Source organism: Bison bison, unplaced genomic scaffold (assembly GCF_000754665.1).
Source record: "Bison bison bison isolate TAMUID 2011002044 unplaced genomic scaffold, Bison_UMD1.0 scf7180017863702, whole genome shotgun sequence".
Taxonomy (NCBI): Eukaryota; Metazoa; Chordata; class Mammalia; order Artiodactyla; family Bovidae; genus Bison; species Bison bison.
The window spans coordinates 4,371,352-4,376,578 of NW_011494274.1; the positions used below are offsets into that span (position 1 = coordinate 4,371,352).

General features: G+C 41.5%; 1 non-coding gene across 1 annotated transcript; it reads right to left on the reverse strand.

The window, feature by feature from the left end:
* Nucleotides 1–856: 856 nt before the first annotated feature.
* On the reverse strand, nt 857–928 carry TRNAC-GCA. Its single transcript has one exon. It is a non-coding gene; the product is annotated as a tRNA-Cys (tRNA).
* Between the last annotated feature and the right edge of the window lie 4,299 nt (nt 929–5,227).

A 5,227-nucleotide genomic window follows, 5' to 3' on the forward strand; every position in this document is an offset into this window, starting at 1 on the left:
GATGTGGTCCCTCCTGACAGAAGTCTCAGTCCTTGCGAGGAGGCAGACCCAAAGACAGGTTGGGTCCACGCCGTGGTCTATGGAAGGGGAAGTGAGGATGCTGTGGGGGTGAGGGGAAGTGATGCCTGACCTGGTTGTGGGGGTCAGGGGAAGCTTCCTGAGGAGGGACGTCCAAGCTGACAGCTGAAAGACAAGGTAGGATTTAGTTGAAATATGGAGGAGTTTTCCAGAAAGACGCCATTGCAGGTTGGAGGGCCCCAAGGACACAGGGGAGGTGGGAGAACAGAGAGACAGACGGGCTGGATGACGGACTGAGGCGTTCTGAGAACCAAATCCGGAGTGTCTGGTGCTGAGAGCTTGAGCTTGGGCAGAGCAATGAGAAGAGAAGAAAACGGAGAGGCAAATAAGGGAAGACAGAGAAACCCTGTTAAGAGGTGTTAGGGCTGGACCTTGCATTTCCTCTCAAAGACCATCATTGGTAATTCAAGGGATCAGTAAATGAGGTTAGCCCTAGCATGTTTCTCTTTAGTAGGAAAACATCATTTTAAATAATGATGTTGTTGAAATCAATTTCTGAAGAATATTTAATCACATTTATTCAATGTAGTGTTTTAAAAAGTAGACTACAAAGCAATATGTAGCATATAATCTCATTACAGAAAAAGGTATAAATATGGTATCTTTTATTTAAAATACAAAGAAAAACATCTAGGGAAATAAAACTGAAAATGTTAGTTGTGTCCAGCTCTTTGCGACCCATGGACTGTAACCTGCTAGGCTCCTCTGTCCTGGAATTCCTCTTGCCTCTCCAGGCAAGAATACTGGCCTGAGTTGCCCTTTCTTTCTCCAGGGGATCTTCCCAACCCAGGGATCGAACCTGGGTCTCCTGCATTGCAGGCAGATTCTCTACCATCTGAGCCACCAGGGAAGCCCTTCTAGGGAAATATGTGTGTGTGCTTAGTCACTCAGTCTTGTCCGACTCTTCTCGATCCCTGGAACTGCAGTCCATCAGGCTCCTCTGTCCTTGGGGATTCTCCAGGCAAGAATACTGGAGTGGGTTGCTGTGCCCTCCTCCAGGGGATCTTCCCAACCCAGGAATCGAGCCCAGGTCTCTTGAATTGCAGGCAGATTCTTTACCATCTGAGCCCCTAGGGAAATATGCTATGGTTAAATTGTAATCTGTGCTTATCTCTAGTGATAGAATTTCAGGTAGTTTTTGTTTTCCTATCTCTATGCTTTTCTCTATTGCCTAAAGTTTCTACAAGGAACATGTATCATTTTTATGATCAGAAAAAAAAATTTAAATACATTAGAAGTATGATTTGGAATTAGAGAGCAGTGTCCTAAGGGTCAGAAATCTCCAAGCATCCTAATGATGTGAAAGAGATACAGGCAGTGGGAAAAACTCAGGCTTACCACTGAGGGGCCATGAGATTTTACTCTCATTTTTTGGATAACAATTTGAATTGTAATCTGAGCAGCTCTAAAGGAAGCTGTTTATCTTTTGGCAATATAACAGAAAATTCCCTATTGGCAGATAAACTTCACCTGTACAACAATGTATGTGTGCATATTTTTTGCATGTCTAATAATGTCATTTGCATGAAGTTTAAAACCGTAAGTCCTGCTTGTAAGAATTTGAGCCTTAGTGGTTGTACTCAACAAGCAAGGGAAACAACTTAAATCATATTCTGTCTCCATCTAAACTATTATCAGACCAACAGTGGATGTTATGCATGCATGCCGTGCTAGGTCACTTCAGTCGTGTCTGACTCTTTTCAACTCTATGGACTGTAGCCTGCCAGGCTCCCCCATCCATGGGATTCTCCAGGCGAGAATACTGGAGTGGGTTGCTGTGCCCTCTTCCAAAGGATCTTCCTGACCCAGGGATTGAACCCCTAGCTCTTATGTCTTCTGCATTGACAGATAGGTTCTTTACCACTAGCAACACTTGGGAAGTCCTAGGGAGGCTTTAATCTCAGCTTTCCATTGAGGGGCTTGCCAGTGACCTTGGGTCTACCACAGAACTCCTTAGGCTTCAGTTTTCTGATCCACAGATGAAGGAAGTGAGTTACCATGGCTAAGGTCCTCCAAAGGCTATGATTTGGGAACTTCTTTATCCCCATGGTAAAACCTGACATCCTAAAAACATTCTACAACTGAATACTCTTTGGATACTAATAATCTTTATTCTAGACGTTTTACAGAAAAGAAATAGTTGCTTATTTAAAAAAAGAAATGTTTGAAGCTGTTTTCTCATAGGTGGAAGAGACAAGGCTGATTTTTGTTTGTTTGAGGAATACTTGGAGGGGACTTTTGGGTTATAAAAGGTGGGCTCTGAAAGGCATATTCTGGAAAGAGGTATTTTGACAGAGAATCTAAAGTAGAGAGATTGTGGATTTGCAGTGTAAAATGAGTGTGACTATCAACAGAAGTGGCTTCAGTTGTCATCCTATAACCTCCAGTGAAAGTAAAGTTCGCTCAGTCGTGTCCGAATCTTTGCGACCCCATGGAATATACAGTCCCCAGAATTCTCCAGGCCAGAATACTGGAGTGGGTAGCCTTTCCCTTCTCCAAGGGATCTTCCCAACCCAGGGATCGAACCCAAGTCTCCTGCATTGCAGGCGGATTCTTTACCAGCTGAGACACGAGGGTAGACCCTCCAGTCTACTCCCAGTAACATATAACAAAGGACACTTGGGCGGAGAGCCTTTAGCGCTCACCTCCGATCCAATTTTTCTCCCTAACCTCTTCTTCCATATAGTCTGAGAGTCACCACCAGCCAAAGGAAAAGATTTAGGAACCCTGGGGACTCCAAGAAGAAGATAAACAGGAGAAAAGTCAGGTGAAGAGGGAGGTAGGTCCCAGCAGAACACAGCAGGCCAGGGCCTGAAGTTAGGACAACAATGTAAATCCCCCTAGTGGGGAGCTGGCTAAAGGACTCTGAGAACCGCTAGGCCTGACATTCAGCTTGAAGTTGTTTTCTGAACCATGCTATGCTGTAGCCCCGCCCCTGTTGTTCCAGACCTTCGGCAAAGTGTTAAAACATACAGTTGTCTGGCAGGGATCAAATGGATGCAGAAAGGTATTAACAGATATAATCAAAGAACAAAAATCCTCAAATCAAAGATTGAATCTTCTAAAATACACATTCTGCTTAAAGAAAGTTAATATCAGTATGTTTAACTCTAGGATAAGTGAACGAACTTTAAAGATAAAATTCTTTAAGCATCCAGGCAGAAAAAAAATGACCTACAAAAGAAGGAAGTTAAACTGCCCTCAGATTTCTCTATAGGATTATTAACTGTCCAGACACAATGGAAGAGTCTCCAAAATTTGGAAATAAAACTTGACTCAAGGGTGTTAGACCGAAGTAACCTGTCTTGAATTCAAAGTCTGAGACAAACATCTCCAGACATGAAGGAACTCAGTGTATATGACATTCACAATCCTACTTGAAAAAAACAAAAAAAAACTAAAAATTATTCAATAATGAAATTCAGCCAAGATAATGCAAATGGTGAAAATATGATAAAAAAGGATTAAAGTTCAATTACAAACAATAATGTCTCTTGGTCCTGAACAAAACTAAATATAATTCAGTAGTTTTGTATGTAGTCAGACTTTTCTTGAGTCTAAACAGAACAAATATTATAAAATATGGAAGCTATCAAGCAATGGATCATCCATGAGACTTTTCTGGAAAGTACAATTTGCTAATGGGATTAATTCAGCTGAGAGACATATAACATGTAGACATCAAGAGTTAGATTTTGAGTATTAGAAATACTGCAGAATCATGGGAAGTTTCATATGTCTTTGCTGCTGCTGCTGCTACTAAGTCGCTTCAGTCGTGTCCGACTCTGTGCGACCCCATAGATTGCAGCCCACCAGGCTCCCCTGTCCCTGGGATTCTGAGCTTAAATTAGTAAAATTGTTCTACGTAATAATTTTAAAAATAGATCTGAATATTTATATCCTCTATTCCAATAATTCACTTCTAGTCATTTATTCTGATGACATTATTAGGGCTTAAAAAAAATATATCTGATGAAAGACAGCGATGTCAACACCACTCGTGAAAGGGTAAAATTCTCTTTGGATCTGCTAAGACAAGAATAGTTACAGAACACCTACAGTATTACACATAAAATTTCTGAAAATGTATGCCTTGCAATTTTTTATTAGTGTAAATTATGTTCTTTCTGGATGTAGAAATAGTCTTGGGGGCTTTCCTGGTGGTGCGGTGGTTAAGAATCTGCCATGCAGTGCAAGGGACACAGGCCTGACTCCTGGCCCAGGAAGATCCCACACGCCAGGGGCCAACTAAGCCCAAGCGCCACAGCTACTGAGCCTATATTCTGGAGTCGGCGAGCCACAGCTGCTGCGCCCACGTGTAGTAACTACTGAAGCCCATGTGCCCTAGAGTTCATCTTTGACAACAAGAAGAGCCACTGCAATGAGAAGCCTGCACACAGCTAGAGAAAGCCCCGCTCAGCAACGAAGACCCAGCACAGAAAAAATAAATATTAAAAAACAAATAGAAATAGTCTCATACTCGATAGGTAGATAGATTGACTGATCTGAGAAACCCAGACATGTAGATGAGACCCCCCCCAAACTGACTATCACACATTCAACAATTAGATATATAGGGTAATAAACTATAGTAGTCTTTGAAATTTGAAATAGAGAAATTAAAACAATTTTTCTACCCTGATGAATTCTTTTAGATATTTCATATAAGTAATATAAATCTACCTGTAGTATAGTTGTTAGCCCAAATTTGTCAGCAGTTTGGGTTGCTGGAATGAAATAAACAGCTAAGGAAATTTATGAGTAAATTTATTTTTAACATATTTTCAAAAACCACAGTTTCAGTGTATTTTGTGTTTATAGAATATGTCAAAGGGCGAAAAAGGAACTCGTGAGTAAATTTAGTTGCTATGTGAACTTCGTTGTTGTTGTTCAGTCGCTCAGTCGTGTCTGACTCTGCGACCCCATGGACTGCAGAGTGCTGGGCCTCCCTGTCCTTTATCATCTCCCGGAGTTTACTCAAACTCATGTCCATCGAATTGGTGATGCCATCCAACCATCTCATCCTCCGTCGTCCCCTTCTCCTCCTGCCTTCAATCTCTTCCAGCATCAGGGTCTTATGTGAACTAGTTGACTTAATAAAAAGGCTGGCAAATAAAACATTTGGAAATAAATAAAATACAAATGTCTA